Source organism: Fulvia fulva, chromosome 5, assembly GCF_020509005.1.
Source record: "Fulvia fulva chromosome 5, complete sequence".
Classification (NCBI taxonomy): Eukaryota; Fungi; Ascomycota; class Dothideomycetes; order Mycosphaerellales; family Mycosphaerellaceae; genus Fulvia; species Fulvia fulva.
The window spans coordinates 5,401,642-5,424,572 of NC_063016.1; positions in this window are offsets into that span (position 1 = coordinate 5,401,642).

Consider the following 22,931-nt stretch of genomic DNA (forward strand, 5'->3'; position numbering starts at 1 on the left):
GTGTTCGGATAGGTCGAACTGAACGACATCTTCCTTTTCTTTGATTAGAGTACCCTAATCTCTAAACTTCTAGTATTCCCTAATGTCCTTTAGGGGAGGGGGAAGTTGTATAGATAGCGGTTGCTATAGTGTTAATGACTCGGGTAGGTTCTGTATAGATCTACCGTTATTGGCCTTCGATAGTATTGAAACCGCCTTAATATTTTCTCCTAGCCTTTGTAACGGTGTTTCTAATAATCCCCTATCGGAAAATTTCGCCCTAAAGGGCTTCCTCCTAATAGGATTACGCTATAGCGCTCGACTTAGCTAGTTAGTAAAGGTGATACCAAGATCTATATCTCCCCCCTTCTTATTCTTAAACTAGTCGACGTGACTATACGCTTTTATAGCTTTTATATCGGGATCCTAGAATAGCTATTATTTTGTAGTGTTTTCTAAGTAGCCTATAAATACGGCTTCTTTTCCTCGGTTCATTAACTTGTCTCTCCTTAAGCCTTAAGGTTAGGCTCTTAGGTCTATATAGACTATAGCTTTATATCCCTAGACGCGGAAATGGTCGACTAACGGTACTTAGCTAGTAAAGGCTTCTTCGAGTAAAAGAGTAATACTATTAATGATCGGACTATTAGGCAGTCTGTTTCTGATCATAGTCTATACTTATAGAGCTTCTAGCCAGAACTTAACTAGTATACTAGAGTCTTTAAGTATAGCCCGGACTGTGTTTATATAGAGGCTTGAATTGACCTTTCTATAGGTCCATTTTAAAGAGAGTTATAGGCATCAGTTATGTCTATCTAAGTGCTAAACTCCTTCTCCTACTCTTTTAGTAAGGCGAGAATTTCTTTTATACTATTACTACGGATCGTAGACAGAAAGCACCTTGACTACCGTTCTGCCTAGACCTTCTAATCCCGTAGGGCTGTAGGAGCGTCGCTCCTAGCCTTTAAAGGGATTACCTACTTCTTCCTAGAGAAGTTGTCTACAATCTTAAGCTAATATTTGTATCCTAGCCTAGAGGCTACGCCCTAAAAAGGCCTATAGATGTCAATAGAGATGAGGGCTAGCCTCTCCCCTTTCCTCTCTATAGCAGGTCCTTTAAACTTCCTTACATTTATAAGGGAGCAGACCTTGCAATTCTAGTGTTTAGAAGGAATAGGAATAGAATCTTTCTTATTAGTAACTCTATATAGGTTTCTTAGTAGTCCCTTGCTAAGGTGTGTACATCTTCTATACTATAGCTCCTACTAGTCTTTGGACTTAGTATTAGCTATAGCGGTACCGTTACGTTCTTAAGAGAGTATACTAGTATACTATAGCTTAAGAATTTCCGAGATCGAGTAGATAAACGTTACTCCTCCTCGAAGTTTGGTCTAGACAACGGGTTTACTAGACAAGGATTTTAGGGTAAAACTAGGTAGTTAGATAGCAAACTGTTAGCTAAACTAATTCTATAAAACAAGACTAACTCTAAGGCTAGGAACAAACAGGACATTTTCTAAGACAATTTACTTTCTAGAAGGACTACCTATTACTACACTTCCTATATATATAGCTTATAGATAGCCACCCCTAACCTTGATCCACTTCCTCTTTGAAAGAGGCTTTAGTGTCCTAAATAGTAAATCTTAGTCAGTTATATATAATGATGTATAAGAGTTAAGCAACTACTCGGACGAGGGGTACTTACCTTTAGCTTCTATAGTAGAATAGGCAACCTTATTAACATTATTATCTTCTATTAAAAAGTGTTCGTAGCGGAAGCTAGCCTTAGGATATTCGTAGATAGTCGTAATGAGTCGAGTATAATAGTCGAGGTTGTAGTAGTTAAGAGTAGTAGACTTGCTTTGTTGCTTATCCTATCTAGAGGGCTTATTCTACTCTTATTTATATTCGATTATAGACTCCTAGAACCTTCTATACTACGTAATCTATTACGTAGTATATCTATAATAAGAAGCGGATTTGTAAGGAGTTATATCTCGTAGATTCTATTAAATTCTATAGCTTGTCTTCTAGACTACCTAGAGCGTTCTAGATTTTAATATAGTTAGAACATAGCTAGTTCTAAAGATGTTATAAGCCGGTAGTCCGGCGCTAGCCTATTACGGCCTAGACAAGCATTTCCGTACGCTCCTAGCGATGCTAGGAGCTTACGGGTTGTTAGAATCTATCGGATTTGATAGTCTACCGCTTTATAATAGTATATCTCGCTAAGTAGCTATATAAAGCTTATAAACTAATACACCCCTATAAGCTTTATATCGATACCACTAATTAAGGCGAGAATACCTTTCTACTAAGGGGTTTTTAGGCTAAAGAGACGACTCTCTCCTTCTTTAGGTAAATAGCCTATTTCCTATACTCTTTTCTAAAGTATAGATAGCTATAAGGTATTAAGTACGCGCGATTTTAAGAGAGTCTATAGGATATACCGTCCTCCTAGTCGGATATAATCCTTAAGCTAGGTTAAAGACCTCTTCCCAACTATAGTAAAGCTTCGCTATAGTTATTCCTTATAGACTTAAAACGTCGTTCCTAAGTTTTTAGGATTAAGGTACTTTTAACGGGGGTCACCCTACCGTTTTAGCGACTTTACGCCTTAAAACCTAAAACGTTTCGGTATTCCTATCCTTATAAGGTAGGTACGTACTTCGCTATTTCTAGATAATTCTAAGCTCTTAAGTACATAATAGTACTTTAGCTCGAATTGCCTCTTTATATTACTTTATAAAAGTAATACGTTAAAATCGGCTTATTTTAGGGTTAATAACAGCTCTTTACCCTACTAGACCACAAAACCTTTAAGGTATACTTAAGTAAAGTATCCTAAATCTCGGTTGATAGTAGTAGGATTAGCCGTTATTGTATAATCGAATTTTTAAAATTCGAAAATTATGACTTTCTCTAAAGGCGTCCCTCTAAAGAAAAACAATGAAAGTACCAACTAATTACTATTACCCCTAACTAAGTTCTAGGATTAAGGCCTATACATAGCTCTATGATTAAGGGCCGTTTTACGCTAATTAACGCCTTATAGAGTACTTCGTCTCGTTAAAAAACCTTTAATAAAGGAAAAAGAGTACGAAGGTTTTCTAAACTAACTAGTCTCGTTAAAAACCTAGATAGGGATCACAACCTAAATAGGGTAAAAGAGTACTAGTATGATATAAGAACTAGCCGTAAATAAGGTCCCGTATCCTCTGAAAATTCGGCGAGTCTAGAGCTTTAGTTAAAATATCCGCTATTTCTTCTTTCGTAGGGATATACTCTAGACTTATTATTTTTTCTTGAACGCACTCTCGAACTAAGTGATATTGTATATCGATGTGCTTTGTCTTGGCGTGGTGTTCGGGATTATGAGCTAGTTCTATCGCGGATTTAGAATCCGTAAGAATAGTATTAAGGCCCGTACTAATTCCTATGTCGAGATATATATCTCTTAGGAATAAGAACTCTTTTATAGTCTCTTTTAGGGCTATATATTCGGCTTCGTAACTCGATAGCGCGACCGATTTTTGTAGGATACTACGCCAACTTATAGGCGCTTTAGGTCTTATAGTAAAAATATATCCCGTAGTACTTTTTCAAGTCGTAAAATCATCCCCCTAATCGGCATTGCTATAGCCTAATAATAGGGGTGACGATTACGCTTTATAGACTAGTTTTAGCTCGTAAGCCTTAGGATCGTTCAAGTATTTCCAAATCCTATTTAGGGCTTTAAAATGTAAGCTATTAGGATTAGAGGCAAACTTAGCTACTTGCCCTACGGCGTAGCCTGAATCTAGCCTTGTTTTAGTAGCTAGATAAATTAAGGACCCTACTTCGGCTTAAAATAGCCGAGTATCCTCTAAACTAGCTTGTTCCTTATTCTTTTCTAGACGTAGGCTATTTTCTATAGGGCTACTAACCGGATTAAGACTTCTCTTATTAAATCTAGTAAGGATCTTATTTAAATACCCTTTTTGACTTAGAGTAATAGACTTATTTTCGCGATTACGCGTTACTTCGATCCCTAGATAGTAGTTTACGTCGCCTAAATCACTTAGTTCTAGCGACTTAGAGAGGTTATCCTTAAGTTCCCTAACTAGTCCTTTGTTAGGACTAAATATAAGCATATCGTCTACGTAGCACGTTATTATAATGCCCCTGTTAGCGTTTTTAAACGCTACCTCGTTTTTCTTAAGCGGAACAAAGCCTAGCTTTTAAAGTATAGACTTAAGGTATAAGCACTATTGTCTAGAGGCTTGTTTTAAGCCGTATAATGCCGTATTTAGACGGCAAACTCTCGGAGTATTATCCTTGAAACCTAAGGGCTGTTCGATATATAATTCTTTATCTATAACGTACTTTACTACCGAGCGGGCTACTTTTACTAAGAACTATACTACTTCTACTTTTATTACGACGGTATCTTAACACAACGACATCCTATAGAATCGTTACTAGGAGGACAATTCCTCTTTAGATTCTTCGCTATCTAGTAAGTCTACTTAATAGGTACGTACGTTATACCCCGACTCGCTATATCGCTTATAGCGCCGTAGCCTTAGTACTAGCCAAATACTATCTAGCGACTCTCTACTTACTTCCTACCTCCTAGTATCCTCTAGAGATATTAATTACGACGCCTTATCGAAGGTTAGAGACCCTCTAGACTAAATATACTTGCGCTTTTGTACTTTTCGCTATATAAGGGCCTCGTTAGACTTACGTAGCTTACTAATCTCGCTTCGTATAAGAGCTATCTAATACGCTATCTCTCTACTCCCTTTTATAAGCTAATATACCTCTTCCTATAACGAGTTTAGTAATAAACCTACACGGCGACGTATTTTGTTCGTTACTAGTATCGATTAAGAGTCGAATTATTTTGTAGTTCGTAGTATCTTTAACTCCTAAGGGGTAGAGTCCGGAGCTAGAGAGGTTAGCGCACGTAGCTTAATATTAAGCTTGTCTATCACTACCTATAGATTGAATAGAACTAAACTAGCGCCTCTGAAGCTCGATAGAATATTCTCCCGTCTAGACATAGCGTTATAGGCTGCCCGGAAGGCGCGTAGAAACTCTACTTTATCGATATAAGTAATACGCTAGCGTACTAAGCCCGGGAGCTAAGCACCGTATACCTTCTTTAATAGCAAATAGTAACCTACATCTAATAGCTAGAGTAAGTACGAGGCGTACGATAGTATATATAGGGCTAAGATCTTATATTCGTTATATAGATTCTAGAATACCTTCGAGTTATAGCTCTCGTAGCTATCGATAATAAGTAGTCTCTATACCCTAGTTATACGAGCTATAGTATACTTCTAGAAATACTCTAGCTACCGTATACCGAACTCATTATTAGTCTAGCCGTTCTCTATTAGCCTAATTGTCTAGTCTAGACCTAAGTTGCCGTCTAAGTACTAGGTACTAATATACTGTTTGCCTATAAGGATGACGTAGGGTAGGAGCGCTATTCCGTCTATATAGATAGTCTTAATCACTATTACCTATTCTCTATTACCCTATTAAACGACCTTCCTCTTTCTACTACGCCTTTCTAAACCCGTAACGACGCTCTAAGACGTAATAATACCTATTATAAACCCTGTCTCGTCGAAGTTATAGGTGTCCTAGTTAAGGATACTATACTTCTCCTTTATATTACGTATAAGTAAGAACTACCTCTCGATAACGTCTAGATCTTCTATTAGGGCTCGCTAACGATCGTATCTACGTATTATACAAACCTTTAGCTTACGATACCGCCTAATAAACCTGTCTGTCTAATTGAGACTAGCGGGCTTAAGACCCTTCTCTTATAGTAATATATCGGCTATTGCTTATATACTAGCCTTTAATAGCGGGAAACCTCTAAGATCTAGCTCGAGTATATACTTAAGTATCACCCTCTCTTCTAGCTCTATAAGCTTCTTTAAATTAGGCTCGTAGTCATCCCGAGGAGGTCGTCTTTTCAATCGATACCCTAGTATAGTTCGAGACGCGTTATATATCTTTATAGCAAGTCGATTTGTAATTGTCGCGTCGCGTTCCGTAGCCTAGACAGCTAAGGTCAGTTTGGCCTCGTTTGAAGATAATATACGCTATAATAGTAGTTATATAGCTATATCTATAGAAGTGGTATAGTTCTTAGTAAAAGTGGCCTGCTCGGTAGTATAGCCCGCTCGGTAGTAAAGTACGTTAGGGCTATTAGGGAAAGCTAATTTAACGTCCCTATTAAATAGGTACGAGTTACGTAGTAGTAGAAGACGGCGGATTATACAACAGACGAAGAAGGACCTAGGAGAATAGCGTGTATCTATATATAGTATCGCCGGTATTAGTATAGGTAGATACTAGGTGTCCGGATGTTTACTAGCCTATAGGCTAGTAAACCCTAGTTACGTGATCTAGTTATATAACACACCTACACCTATATACTTGTCCTACGGCCTATATGTTCTTAACACTCCTACTTAGGCCATATAGTCTCCTATAATCCCTTTACGTAAGCTAGAGCTACCTTATAAAGTTTTAGAACTACTAGCTATTAAGGGGCTTTATTAACCTATTAGTAGCTATGTGCTTTATATAGTAGTAGTCTACTATAATCTTCTTCTACTACTAGAGATGTCTAATATAGTTATATATAACATTAATATACTTTGACCTTTTATGTATATAGGCATCTTTAATAAGTGTTAAAGCGGCTTAGTTATTACCTATAAGCTTAACTAGCCTTAGCTCGTTAATAGTGCCCTTGCTTACCCTTATACTCGGCTAGAAAGAGCTCTTTCCTACCAGTTCTAGGCACCCCATTTCCCTAAGGATAGTAGCAAGAAATAGTGACTACTTTACGGCTATATTTATAGCTATAAACTTAGCTTCTATTATTAATGTTATAATAGACTTCTACTTCCTACTTATCTAGGACATAGGTGATCTATAAAGGAACTATACGTATCCTAGAATTGAGACTCTATCCACTTTGTCTATAGCGTAGTTAGAGTCCGAGTATCCCTAGAGATTGCTCCCTCCCTTTCTATATATAAGACCTAGGTCTAGGTACAACCGTAGGTATCGGGAGAGCTTCTTCAAAGCCTTTATATACTACTACGAGGGATTAGTAACATATGAGCTAATTCTTCTAAGGAGGAATGCTAAGTCTGGCCTTGTTATTGTCATTAGCCATATCTAGGTATTATTATAGCTCTAGTAATCCTGTTTGTTACACCTCTTATCTATAGATACCGTAGGTACTAAATGCTCGTAGCTCTCTATAGGTAAGTAGGTTAGCGTAGCCTTCTCTCTAGCTATGTTTATCTTGGCTAGGTTAGCGTAGATATAGTGTCCTTAATCAAGCTTTAAAGTGCCTTAGGACCTGTCTCTTATAATCCTTATTCTAAGGATCTTTATAGGTTTACTAAGATCTTTAATCTTAAACACTTTTCTAAGCTTAGCCTTAAACTACTGAATATCTAATAGCTTCGGAGCTATAATAGGTATGTCATCTATATAGGTAAGGACTATAAGGTCTCTATCCGTATAGACAAGTAGGTATAGATCTACCTAGGACTAGGTAAATCTAATCTTCTCTCGCTTCGTAACACAGAGCTTGTTCTAGTCTCTAGCTGCTTGCTTAAGCCTATAAAGGCTTCGTAGGACCTTAAACACTATGTTTAGAGGTGCTTCAACTCCTAGGGGTAGGATTATATAGATGTCTTTAAGGAGGCTACTTTAGGTAAAAGCATTATTTATATCTACTAGGTGTATCTCGAGATCTCTCTTATATACTACTGCTATGAATACTCGGAGAGTATTATGTCTAACAGTAGGTATAAAGGTCTCTTCGAAGTCAACCCTATATTTCTATAAAAACCCTCTTATAACTAGTCTTGCCTTAAACTTCTTAATAGCTCCACTAATCATTCTTTTTATATCAAAGACCTACCTAGAAGTAATTAGATTCGTACCCTTTGGCGGTATAACTACTTCCTAGGTATTGTTGCTTACTAAGGTAATAAGTTCGTTCTTGATTGCCTCTCTCTATATATATCCCTATTCGGGGTCTCCTACGGCTACCTTATAGGACTTTAGGATTAGTACTTCCTACTAATAGGCTATGGCCTACCTAATAGTAGCAAATGTATGTTCTTCTACGTCGTTTAGAATCTCCTCTACCTAGCTCATTATAGGGTCTAGATAGAACATCTAGGCGATAAGAGCCTTATAGTGTTTAGCCTTATACTCTTCAGAGTTATTATCTCCGTCCCCCCTTAACCTCTTGTTACCTATAACCTAAGGTAGCGCTAGGTGTTCGGATAGGTCGAACTGAACGACATCTTCCTTTTCTTTTATTAGAGTACCCTAATCTCTAAACTTCTAGTATTCCCTAATGTCCTTTAGGGGAGGGGGAAGTTGTATAGATAGCGGTTGCTATAGTGTTAATGACTCGGGTAGGTTCTGTATAGATCTACCGTTATTGGCCTTCGATAGTATTGAAACCGCCTTAATATTTTCTCCTAGCCTTTGTAACGGTGTTTCTAATAATCCCCTATCGGAAAATTTCGCCCTAAAGGGCTTCCTCCTAATAGGATTACGCTATAGCGCTCGACTTAGCTAGTTAGTAAAGGTGATACCAAGATCTATATCTCCCCCCTTCTTATTCTTAAACTAGTCGACGTGACTATACGCTTTTATAGCTTTTATATCGGGATCCTAGAATAGCTATTATTTTGTAGTGTTTTCTAAGTAGCCTATAAATACGGCTTCTTTTCCTCGGTTCATTAACTTGTCTCTCCTTAAGCCTTAAGGTTAGGCTCTTAGGTCTATATAGACTATAGCTTTATATCCCTAGACGCGGAAATGGTCGACTAACGGTACTTAGCTAGTAAAGGCTTCTTCGAGTAAAAGAGTAATACTATTAATGATCGGACTATTAGGCAGTCTGTTTCTGATCATAGTCTATACTTATAGAGCTTCTAGCCAGAACTTAACTAGTATACTAGAGTCTTTAAGTATAGCCCGGACTGTGTTTATATAGAGGCTTGAATTGACCTTTCTATAGGTCCATTTTAAAGAGAGTTATAGGCATCAGTTATGTCTATCTAAGTGCTAAACTCCTTCTCCTACTCTTTTAGTAAGGCGAGAATTTCTTTTATACTATTACTACGGATCGTAGACAGAAAGCACCTTGACTACCGTTCTGCCTAGACCTTCTAATCCCGTAGGGCTGTAGGAGCGTCGCTCCTAGCCTTTAAAGGGATTACCTACTTCTTCCTAGAGAAGTTGTCTACAATCTTAAGCTAATATTTGTATCCTAGCCTAGAGGCTACGCCCTAAAAAGGCCTATAGATGTCAATAGAGATGAGGGCTAGCCTCTCCCCTTTCCTCTCTATAGCAGGTCCTTTAAACTTCCTTACATTTATAAGGGAGCAGACCTTGCAATTCTAGTGTTTAGAAGGAATAGGAATAGAATCTTTCTTATTAGTAACTCTATATAGGTTTCTTAGTAGTCCCTTGCTAAGGTGTGTACATCTTCTATACTATAGCTCCTACTAGTCTTTGGACTTAGTATTAGCTATAGCGGTACCGTTACGTTCTTAAGAGAGTATACTAGTATACTATAGCTTAAGAATTTCCGAGATCGAGTAGATAAACGTTACTCCTCCTCGAAGTTTGGTCTAGACAACGGGTTTACTAGACAAGGATTTTAGGGTAAAACTAGGTAGTTAGATAGCAAACTGTTAGCTAAACTAATTCTATAAAACAAGACTAACTCTAAGGCTAGGAACAAACAGGACATTTTCTAAGACAATTTACTTTCTAGAAGGACTACCTATTACTACACTTCCTATATATAGCTTATAGATAGCCACCCCTAACCTTGATCCACTTCCTCTTTGAAAGAGGCTTTAGTGTCCTAAATAGTAAATCTTAGTCAGTTATATATAATGATGTATAAGAGTTAAGCAACTACTCGGACGAGGGGTACTTACCTTTAGCTTCTATAGTAGAATAGGCAACCTTATTAACATTATTATCTTCTATTAAAAAGTGTTCGTAGCGGAAGCTAGCCTTAGGATATTCGTAGATAGTCGTAATGAGTCGAGTATAATAGTCGAGGTTGTAGTAGTTAAGAGTAGTAGACTTGCTTTGTTGCTTATCCTATCTAGAGGGCTTATTCTACTCTTATTTATATTCGATTATAGACTCCTAGAACCTTCTATACTACGTAATCTATTACGTAGTATATCTATAATAAGAAGCGGATTTGTAAGGAGTTATATCTCGTAGATTCTATTAAATTCTATAGCTTGTCTTCTAGACTACCTAGAGCGTTCTAGATTTTAATATAGTTAGAACATAGCTAGTTCTAAAGATGTTATAAGCCGGTAGTCCGGCGCTAGCCTATTACGGCCTAGACAAGCATTTCCGTACGCTCCTAGCGATGCTAGGAGCTTACGGGTTGTTAGAATCTATCGGATTTGATAGTCTACCGCTTTATAATAGTATATCTCGCTAAGTAGCTATATAAAGCTTATAAACTAATACACCCCTATAAGCTTTATATCGATACCACTAATTAAGGCGAGAATACCTTTCTACTAAGGGGTTTTTAGGCTAAAGAGACGACTCTCTCCTTCTTTAGGTAAATAGCCTATTTCCTATACTCTTTTCTAAAGTATAGATAGCTATAAGGTATTAAGTACGCGCGATTTTAAGAGAGTCTATAGGATATACCGTCCTCCTAGTCGGATATAATCCTTAAGCTAGGTTAAAGACCTCTTCCCAACTATAGTAAAGCTTCGCTATAGTTATTCCTTATAGACTTAAAACGTCGTTCCTAAGTTTTTAGGATTGAGGTACTTTTAACGGGGGTCACCCTACCGTTTTAGCGACTTTACGCCTTAAAACCTAAAACGTTTCGGTATTCCTATCCTTATAAGGTAGGTACGTACTTCGCTATTTCTAGATAATTCTAAGCTCTTAAGTACATAATAGTACTTTAGCTCGAATTGCCTCTTTATATTACTTTATAAAAGTAATACGTTAAAATCGGCTTATTTTAGGGTTAATAACAGCTCTTTACCCTACTAGACCACAAAACCTTTGAGGTATACTTAAGTAAAGTATCCTAAATCTCGGTTGATAGTAGTAGGATTAGCCGTTATTGTATAATCGAATTTCTAAAATTCGAAAATTATGACTTTCTCTAATGGCGTCCCTCTAAAGAAAAACAATGAAAGTACTAACTAATTACTATTACCCCTAACTAAGTTCTAGGATTAAGGCCTATACATAGCTCTATGATTAAGGGCCGTTTTACGCTAATTAACGCCTTATAGAGTACTTCGTCTCGTTAAAAAACCTTTAATAAAGGAAAAAGAGTACGAAGGTTTTCTAAACTAACTAGTCTCGTTAAAAACCTAGATAGGGATCACAACCTAAATAGGGTAAAAGAGTACTAGTATGATATAAGAACTAGCCGTAAATAAGGTCCCGTATCCTCTGAAAATTCGGCGAGTCTAGAGCTTTAGTTAAAATATCCGCTATTTCTTCTTTCGTAGGGATATACTCTAGACTTATTATTTTTTCTTGAACGCACTCTCGAACTAAGTGATATTGTATATCGATATGCTTTGTCTTGGCGTGGTGTTCGGGATTATGAGCTAGTTCTATCGCGGATTTAGAATCCGTAAGAATAGTATTAAGGCCCGTACTAATTCCTATGTCGAGATATATCTCTTAGGAATAAGAACTCTTTTATAGTCTCTTTTAGGGCTATATATTCGGCTTCGTAACTCGATAGCGCGACCGATTTTTGTAGGATACTACGCCAACTTATAGGCGCTTTAGGTCTTATAGTAAAAATATATCCCGTAGTACTTTTTCAAGTCGTAAAATCATCCCCCTAATCGGCATCGCTATAGCCTAATAATAGGGGTGACGATTACGCTTTATAGACTAGTTTTAGCTCGTAAGCCTTAGGATCGTTCAAGTATTTCCAAATCCTATTTAGGGCTTTAAAATGTAAGCTATTAGGATTAGAGGCAAACTTAGCTACTTGCCCTACGGCGTAGCCTGAATCTAGCCTTGTTTTAGTAGCTAGATAAATTAAGGACCCTACTTCGGCTTAAAATAGCCGAGTATCCTCTAAACTAGCTTGTTCCTTATTCTTTTCTAGACGTAGGCTATTTTCTATAGGGCTACTAACCGGATTAAGACTTCTCTTATTAAATCTAGTAAGGATCTTATTTAAATACCCTTTTTGACTTAGAGTAATAGACTTATTTTTCGCGATTACGCGTTACTTCGATCCCTAGATAGTAGTTTACGTCGCCTAAATCACTTAGTTCTAGCGACTTAGAGAGGTTATCCTTAAGTTCCCTAACTAGTCCTTTGTTAGGACTAAATATAAGCATATCGTCTACGTGGCACGTTATTATAATGCCCCTGTTAGCGTTTTTAAACGCTACCTCGTTTTTCTTAAGCGGAACAAAGCCTAGCTTTTAAAGTATAGACTTAAGGTATAAGTACTATTGTCTAGAGGCTTGTTTTAAGCCATATAATGCCGTATTTAGACGGCAAACTCTCGGAGTATTATCCTTGAAACCTAAGGGCTGTTCGATATATAATTCTTTATCTATAGGGCTATTAGGGAAAGCTAATTTGACGTCCTATTGCTTTATTTCCCAATTATTGTAAGCCGCAAAATAGAATAACGAACGCTAAGTTTCGGGTCGACAAGTATTACTAAATGTCTCGTCGTAATCTACTCCAAATATTTGTTTAAAGCCTTTTACGACCCACCGACTCTTATATTTAATTATATTGCCTTTAGCGTCGGTTTGAGTCTTATAAACCCACCGTCCTTTAAAGGCTACGCGATCCTTAGGAAGGTTAACTAAGTCCCAAGTTTTTAGCTTATTTAAGTCGCCTATTTCGGATTTCATAGATTCTAGCCATTTGACTTTATTAGGACTAGTAATCGCCTCTTTATAAGTAATAGGATCGGCGGTCTGCCCGCTATCATTAGCGAGTAGCGCTAGCTCGTCTTCTAATCCGTCGTCTTCTAAAGTCTTAGAACTATTAGATTCTAACGGATCATTAGAAATTAACGGGTTATTAGAAATCGACGGGCCGTCTCATTCCTTATTCGCCTCTATAGATATAGGGTCTACGTCGTCGTTCGTATTTTCTAGAGGACTAGAACGAGTAGTATCAGCCCTATTTTGCGAATTTATAGAAGGAGTAGGTCTAAAATCGCTATTATCGAGGTTGATAGCGGGACTAAGAGCCTCTACGCTTCCGGAAGTATTTTTCCTAGACGTATGTAAGCCTAGTCTCTTATTACTCGGCTCGTTTTGCTTCGTAGCTATTTTATTTTGTTCGCTAGAAGCTTTAATGTCCCCGCTAATTTTTAAATTATTGTTTACCTCGAATTCGCTAACTATAGCGGGTTCTTTAGATTGAGGACTATCTAAAAAGGTTCCTTCTAAGACTCTTACGTCTCTAGCAAAGACTACTTTTCTAGAGTCTAGATCTAATAGTTTGTAGTTACCGTAGTCGGTATAACCTAATAGAATAGCCTTTTTCGCCCTAGTTTCGAGTTTCTTAGGACTCGGATTACGATAATAGGCGATAGATCCGAAGATTTTAATATTATTAAGGTCGGGTTTAGTCCCGTACCTAACTTCGTACGGGGATTTGAAGCCTAAGCTAGAATACGGCGTACGATTATAGATAAAAATCGCCGCTAAAACGGCTTCTCCCCAAAATTATTTAGGTAGCCTAGACTCGTATAACATAGCTCGTACTTTAGACATTATAGTACGATTAGGCTTTTCTATTTTAGCGTTTTGCTCTAGACAATACGGCGCGATTAGCTCGCGTATAATACTGCTATTCCGTACTAGTTCTTTAAATTCTTTAGTTAGAAATTCGAGAGCATTATCCGATTTAAGGATCTTAAGCTTAGGCCTTTTATTATCGGCTACGCTATTAGACAAAGAATTCTCGGTACGTAATTTATAGGCACAAAAAGAACGAAAACCTTCGGACTTAGACTTAATTATATCCGCCTCTATAAACCTAGAGTAATGATCGATAAAGCTAATAAAATAACGAAGTCCGCGATTAGTCCTAGGCTCTATAGGATCGTAGATATCGAAACTAACTTTATCTAGGAAGGCTTTAGCTTTCGTGCTCGTGTTACTTTTTTTATTAATTTTGCGCGTAAATTTCGCCTTAAGGTAAACGTCGCAATTTACGAGCCTAGGATCGTTTTTGTCTACCTTTATGCCTAATTTTTCTAAGGCGTTAGGATTTATATGTCCTAGTCTTTTATGCCAAATTAGCGAATTATTCTCGCTATTAGATAGAGTATAGGACGTACCCTCTTCGTCTTTCGAGTCTTTAGGTAGGCTATTATTCGGAGAATAAACGGCTAACTTATATAGCGATTTGTCTTTATTAGCCCTCGTTATAAGGGCATTATTTACGCTATACAAATCTATAACGCCGTTCTTAAGACGGGCATAGCAATTACGAGCATCTAATTGCACTAGACTTATAAGATTTACGCTAAACTCGGGTGTATAAAGGCAATCCTTGAGAAGAACTACCTTATTAGTGTCTTTAAAGCGCATTTTTATATCTCCTTGCCCGTAGGAGACTATTTTCCCGGCGTTACCCTACCGTAGTCCGGTAGTAGCATCCCGGAATGTAGTAAAATAGTCTCTATTTGCTATAATATGCCGGGAAGCGCCCGAATCTAGAATAAACTCGGTACTTTTAGCGCTTTTATCGCGATTATTATCGCTATTTACGCTTAAAACGGCGGTATTATTTAATTCTTCGCCGCCCAAGTCCTCTATATTAGAGAATAGTACTTCGACTTTACTAACTTCGTTAGAGTTAGCGAATAGCGCGTCGCTATCCTCCTTGGAATCCTTATCTTTTTTCTTAAAAGTCTTATTTCTTAGATTAGGATTCTTTTTAAAACACGTAGATTCGATATGTCCCTTTTTATCGCAATAGGAACATACTTTATTCTAATTAGCGTGTTTAGGACCTTTATTTCCCGGCCGTTTAGGCCCGTATCTCTTAGGCTTTCCTTTAGAAGAGTTGCCGACGAATAAAGCGTAATCTTCCTTATCTTTAGCGCTATATCTTCGCGATTTGTCTAGTAAATTACTAAACAATTCTTCGAGAGAATAAGCCTCTATGTTAGCTCTTAGGTTTTGACTAATAGAGGTAACAAACGACTCGTATTCGTCCGTAAGATTATTTAAAGTCTACGCTATTATAGCGGTCTTAGGCAACTCGACGCCTTTAGATTTAAGGTCGTCGTATAGACGGCGACTCGTAGTCGTATATTTTTCTACCGAGTTATTACTTATAGAGAGCGTAGTATTAAATAGCTCTCTTAAAAGTAAGAACGAGGAATTAAATCCTTTAGGACTATATAAGTCCTCTAAGGAATTTCACGCTTCTAGGGCCGTATTTTTATTTTGAATTTATAGAAGAGGCCCGTCCTCGATAGATAACCTAATAACGGCAAGCGCTTTGTTTTTAATTTCTTTATCGTCCGTAATAGGTTCCTCTATAGCCTTATTTAGGCCTCCTTTCATAAGGTACGCTTTTATCCTTAGGGCCCAAAATTTATAATTAGATTGGCCCCTTAGACGCGTAATATTAAATGTCTTATCGTTTAAAGACATCTTGAAAAAAGCGTCCTTTAGAAAGTAAAGAGCTTTATTTAAAAATCGCCCTTTCCTTTTATAGAGAGATAGGCACAATACTTTAGCTACGTTCGTAGGCTCCCGCCCTCAAATCTCGCTATTTTTCGTCCTAGCGTATTAGTATACGGATTGCTAGTAGGTTCCTTATAAGGATTTTATACTACTAGTAACGCTAGAATTCCTAATTACTTAGGATAGCGCTCCGAAGGGACTTCGTAACGCTATAGGCTCTCTTTAGGTAGATTCGTCGTATATTCCCAATCCGGAAAGAGGTTGGTTTGAATTTTGAGGTCGTAGGGTTGTCGAGTTATCGAATTTACGAAGTTGTAATAATTATAGTAGGTCACAATCCTCGTAGCTTCGAAATGCGGGATACTTCCGTAAACGGAAGGTTTGCCGAGACTAGCGCTGATTTTTTGCCGGGATGTTAGGATATCCGGGGTGTTTCCCTTTCTAGTATAGCCCGCTTATTTATAACGCGGGGAATCCCTGTCCGTGTTGGACCTTCTAGTAGATTCGCGCGATTTTTGCCGTTTCTCGTTTGTTTCCTCGGGTTTCTTCGGTCGCTACGCCGCTTGTCGTATATATAGGGCGTAGTTATCGTTCCTAATCGGTAGGAGCGACTAGGTTCTATAGGCTAAGAGCTGATCCGGGCTCATAACCTATTAAAAGGTGTTCGTAGCGGAAGCTAGCCTTAGGATATTCGTAGATAGTCGTAATAAGTCGAGTATAATAGTTAAGGTTGTAGTAGTTAAGAGTAGTAGACTTGCTTTTGTTACTTGTCCTATCTAGAGGGCTTATTCTACTCTTATTTATATTCGATTCTAGACTCCTAGAACCTTCTATACTACGTAATCTATTACGTAGTATATTCATAATAAGAAGCGGGTTTGTAAGAAGCTATATCCCGTAGATTCTATTAAATTCTATAGCTTGTCTTCTAGACTACCTAGAGCGTTCTAGATTTTAATATAGTTAGAACATAGCTAGTTCTAAAGATGTTATAAGCCGGTAGTCCGGCGCTAGCCTATTACGGCCTAGACAAGCATTTCCGTACGCTCCTAGCGATGCTAGGAGCTTACGGGTTGTTAGAATCTATCGGATTTGATAGTCTACCGCTTTATAATAGTATATCTCGCTAAGTAGCTATATAAAGCTTATAAATGTTGAATAGGTACGGGTGGATAGCAGCGGAGTGGAGTAAGAGATCAAGCTTCAATTGACTAATAGTACGAGTATATAGCAATATATTAGGAACCAATATATTGATTGTGTTAGATGTCTATCTAAGCTAAAGGGGAGAGAAGGTATCTCCCTACAAGCTGAGTCATCGTGGATGCCTTAGGCTGCTAGATCACTTTCTGATTATTAACTCCCTTTAAGATGCTACATCTTAACACTCCTACTTATCTCGTATAGGAGGTTATAGTCTACTCACTTCCTATCAATAGTACTTGGACCTTTTTATGACAGGTTCAGCTGGCTTACAAACCTCTGGAAGTGTGGACTAGTCTTTGGTTTTATAAACCCGTCTATAACCATCTTAGAGGTTGGGGTGTACTTAATAGCAATAAGCCTCCTCTACTAAAGTTTCCTAATAGCGTTATAGGCAATGTCAATGTGCTTCGACTTGTTATGAACATGTGCATCTTTCACTAGGGTGAGGGCAGCTTGATTGTCACCTCTTAATTGGACTAGTCTCAAATTTGATACAGTCTCCTGGTTTCTAGTGATTCTTAGTTGATAGGAACAGTCTCCTACTAACTCTAGACAATCCATTTCCCTTAGCAGTGAAGCTAGGAATTGGGACTACTTCGTATATATATTCATGGCTATGTATTTAGCCTCTATTGTGGATGTTGCTACAGACTTTTGCTTCTTGCTCATCCAAGAAACTGGTGCCCTACAGAGGAAGAAGACATACCTAAGGATTGAGACTCTGTCTGCTTTGTCTATTGCATAATCAGAATCACAGTATCTAATAAGGTGTCCTTTTCTAGACTTTAAGAACTGAACTCCTAGATTAGGGTATGATCTTAGGTACCTAGTGATCTTCTTCAAAGCCTTTATGTGGTAGGTGGATGGGTCACTCACAAATGAGCTCATCCTTCCTAGGGCAAAAGCAATGTCTAGCCTTGTGATTGTTGCTGGCCACATCTAAGTACCATTAATACTCTGGTACTCTGCCTTGTCACACCTCTCATCTATGTGGCTTGAAGGTTTGAGGGCCTCATAGCTGTCTATAGGTGAGTGTGTAGGTGCTGCCTTCTTATGGTTCATTCCTATCTTGGCTAGGCTGTCCCTAACAAAGTGTCCTTGGTCAAGTTTCAGGATTCCTCTCTTCCTGTCCCTTATGACTCTCATGCCAAGGATCTTTTCAGGTTCACCTAGATCTTTGATCTTGAAGATCTTGCCAAGTTCTCTTTTGAACCAGAGAACATCTGTCAACTTTAGTGCAGCAATTAGAATGTCATCTATATGTATAAGGATTATGATCTCCCTCTTCTTATAGATAAGTAGGCATAGATCCACTTCTGACTGTGTGAATCCAATCTCTCTGAGCTTTGACACACAGAGTTGATTCTAATCTCTAGCTGCTTGCTTAAGTCTATACAAGCTTTTGAGGATTTTGAACACTATGTTTGGTAGAAGCTCAACTCCTAGTGGTGGTAACATAAAGATGTCTTCATAGAGGGTGCTTTCTATGAATACATTGTTCACATCCACTTAGTGAAGATGAAGATCCTTCTTACACACAATAGCCATAAACACCCTAAGGGTGTTCTGTCTTACTGTAGGTGCAAATGTCTCTATAAAGTCAACACCAAACTTCTGTAAGAAGCCCCTTGTAACTAGTCTAGCCTTGAACTTTTCAATAGCTCTACTAATGCTTCTCTTAATATCAAAGACCCACCTTGATATAACTAGATTTGCTCCTTTTAGTGGAACAGAATTTTCCTAGGTGTTGTTACTCTATAGAGCATCTAGTTCCTTTTAGATTGCTTCCTTCTAAAGATGTCCTTATTTCTTGTTATTTATAGCATCCTTGTAGGATTTTGGAATTGGGACCTCTTGCTTGTATATAATGGCTTCTATAGTTGCTACAAAGGCTATTTCCTCAACTTCTTCTAGGAATTCGCTATCCTATAGTATTGAACTGTCCACTAATTACATAGCTACAAAGAAAGCTTAGTGAAAAGCAGCAAGGTTCTCTAAGAGGTCTATTGCTTCTCCCACTTTAGTAGTTAGTTCGGGCTTAGGGACTATAGATTTTAGGGCTTTCTGTTTCATGTCATAGCCCTTAACATCATAGTCAGCCTTTCTCTTTCTAAGGGATGATTTAGGGACCGTCACTTGTGACCTAGTAACGTCTATTTCCTAGGGATCTAGGGAGCTTCTCTTAATTAGCTAATCGATTTTCTGAAATTCCCCTACGTTCTCCGGAGGCTAGGGAAGTTACACAAACAGCTTTCTCGGCTAAGCGACTTTAGGGCTCTTAATTGGCTGATCTATTTCGGGGGGGGGCTCTGATGGACGCCTAGATAGTAGGTAGATTGTCCTAAGGATACGTTCTTCCTCGGCCTTCCTAAGGGCTTCCTAGCTAGTACACTGCTTAGTAGATTCAATGTTAGAACATTGAGACCTATATCACCTCTAGGCTAGTCCTTAAAGAAGTCTGTATATATGTGTTGTTTAACAGCTCTCATGTCTGGTTCCCAAAAGAGCTAGGCTTTAGCTGTGTTTTTAACATACCTAATAAACACTGCTTCTTTACCCCTATTTATTAGCTTGTCACTTCTTGCCTATTGAGGTTGGGATCTTGTGTCTATATAGATAACAGCTTTGTATCCCCAAACTTTCAAATAGTTAATGGTCGGTTTGATACTATCAAAAGCCTTATCTAGTGAAACCTTGAACCTATCGTAATCTAGGCCATTTGGCAGTTTGTTCCTTATATAAATTTGGGCCTCTAGTGCTTCAGGCCAAAATTCAACCGGCATTTTAGCCTCTTCAAGCATTGCCCTTATAGAGTCCTCTGAGGTTTGTATTGACCTCTCAACTGGTCCATTCTGTGGAGAGTCGTATGCCTCAGTCGGCTCGAGCCCAATCTCTAAATCCTTCTCCCACTGCTTCACTAATGCAATAAGTTCTTTTGCATTGTCAAGTCTTACTGCTTTCAGCTGCGCTGATGATTTCCTCTCTGCTTTGATCTTCCAGTTCTAGAGAGCAACTGGAGCATCTTCTCTTTTCCTAAGAGGAAAGGTCCACTTCTTCCTAGAGAAGTTGTCAACAATCTCAAGCCAGTATTTGAATCCTAGTCTTGAGATTGGTAGTAGGCCACATATGTCAATAGATACAAGGGTAAGTCTTTCAGGTCTTCTCTCTGTAACTTTGCCTTTGTACTTCTTCATCTTTGCTATTGAGCATACTCTGCACTGGTGAAAGCTATCCTTAGGGATAGGAATGGGTTCTTTCAAGTCTGTTACCTTGTGAAGATTCTGGAGCAAATTCTTCCCAAAGTGTGCAAATCTTCTATGCCAAAGCTCCCACTGCTTCAGGTCGGTCTCTGATTGAGCAGTCACAAAGGCATTCTCTATTGGTGGTGCACATGATGAGTAATGTGCCCGTTCTTGTAGGAGAGGAGAAATCTCATCAATGAATGGAACCCCCCTAAGGAGCTTTGTCTGGACAACAGTCTCACCAGAGGGGGAAACAAGAGAAAATGATGGAGGTTGCACACCAAACTGCTTGCTAAACTGGTTCTATGAAACCAGGTTCACTCCTAGCTTGGGTACAAGCAGGACATCTTCCAAAACAACTTTTCTGCTAGCTCTCCTACTCATCTCTGCATTCCCAATATAAGTGGCCAATAAAAACCCACCTCCCACTTTGATCCATTTCTTCCTTGTCAAGGGAGTCATAGATCTAAAGAGGCAGCTTTGGTCAGTCATATAGGATGAAGCATAGGAGTCAAGTAACCACTCTGACGAGGGGAACTTGCCTTGGACTTCTGCAGTTAAGTGAGCCACTTCATCATACTCATCATCATCAGACATTGTCTCTAGGGATGAGCTGCATAGTGACTCTTGGGCGGAGAAACCTTTTCTAGTCTTCTTTGCTTTAGAGGTATAAGACTGGGCCTGGTTCTTCTGGAGTGACAGCATGTCAGAGCTGAGTTTCTTCACCATTTTCTTAAGTTCTTCCATAGAGGACTTCTCTCTTGGTGTCCTCCTTGAAGTGGGTAGTGGAGTTCTCTTCTTCTTGACATGTGTTGTATTCTGGGAAGATGGTGGTTGGGAATGAGATCTAAGGACCTTTCTTGCCTTAGGCAAACTAGGGCAGTCCTTGATCAGATGATCCTTCTCACAGAGAACGCAGGAGAGTGGTCTTGCTAGACCTGAGGGCTTGACCCAGGTGGCTGCCATGCCATACTCAGCCTTAGAGGGATCCAACCTGGCTTCTTGAGCTTCAAGGATTTTTAAGGTCCTTTTATGATCTATCTTTGGCTGAGCCATGATAGTATCCCTGGCTACATAGTAGTCAGGTGGCAGTGAGCTTAAGAGCTGGGTCATCCTCACATCAGCTTTCCTGTAATGCTGACCCTCTGGGTCAACATCAGCAATCCTTTTTCTAAGAGAAACCAGGTGTGTCCATGCAGATCTGATGGTGAACTCTTCACTCATCTCAAAGGTCACAAATTGCTTTGTGAGCTCATGTGCATAGGTTGGTAGCACCTGGCTATACTTGTTCCAGAGATACACCCACTTCTCAGCAGCTCTTCCAGATTCACATGAGCCCTTAAGCTCAAATTCATCTTCTTCTGTGATCCTACTAAGGATACTGAAGTTGCATACTGTATTGTGTCTTGTCCATGTTAGCGTATTAAGGATCTCTTTGGTTGTAGCCTCTTCTTAGAGTTTCAGAGTCTTGCCCTTGATGTTGTCAAAAGACACTTCTATTAGGTCATCAATTGTAAAGAATGCTGATTGGCTCTCTATCTTGTATCTCTGAAGGTTAAACCATCTCTTCCAATTGTCCCTCCTAAGAATTGGGATTTTGCCTCCCTTCTCCTCTGTCTTCTCTTGGTATAGATCTATAATAAATTAGATGTAATGAAACAAGATGTGTATGTTCCAAAGTGGTGGCTCAGATCCTGCTAAGGCTTCTGGTGTAGAATAGGAAAGTTCGTAGGTGTGGATACTAAGGCCTACTTAGTAAAGTAAAGGAGCGGTGTGAGGTCTCGGGGCTAGGACACAGGTCTGTGTCTCCTAGCAGAGCTTCAAATGACTTACTTGAAGTCCTTCTTGATAGTATCTCGATACAGTTCTGCCTATAGAGTATCTTTAAGGTATTGGCTTTGAGTAAGCCGTATAGAGTCCTTGTCTAGGTTACCTATTACTTAGTATCGAACTAAGCTCCTTAATAGGATAGACGGGGTAGACTTCTAATTCCCAGATGTTTTCTGCTACGATAGCAAGGGATATAAGTAACCTATACTAATATAGGTTGCTCTTATTCCTGCACAAACCCGGGCTTATAACCTGTCAAATAGGTACGGGTAGATAGTAGCGGAGTAGAGTAAGAGATCAATCTTTAACTGACTAATAGTACGAGCATATAGCAATAGATTAGGAACTAATATATTGATTATATTGGATGTCTATCTAAGCTAAAGGGGAGAGAAGGTATCTCCCTACAAGCTAAGTCATCGTAGATGCCTTAGGCTACTAGATCACTTCCTAATTGTTGACTCCCTTTGAGATGCTACATCTTAACAATAAACTAATATCCTTATCGTAGCGAATATTAGTAAGCGCTACCCGGGCTTATAACTATTACGTTAGAAGTATCAGAAGTCATTATACGGGCTTATATAGGGTCTTTCAAAAGTAGAATATATATTGTATATATCTATCTAGAATAGATAAGTGTTGCTCTTAAAGAGGCTATAGGTGACTAATTAGTTACCTAATTCTTAGCGTACGTAGCCTTAAGTTTTGATAATAATCAGCTATTACCTATATATACGCTCGGATTACGATAGGGCTTATAGTACCTCGGAGCTAGTACTAGAGCTTAGGCACGCTATATTGTATAACGTGCTTTACTACTAAGTAGGCTATACTACCGAGCGGGCCACTTTTACTAAAAACTATACTACTTCTATAGATATAACTATATAACTACTATTATAGC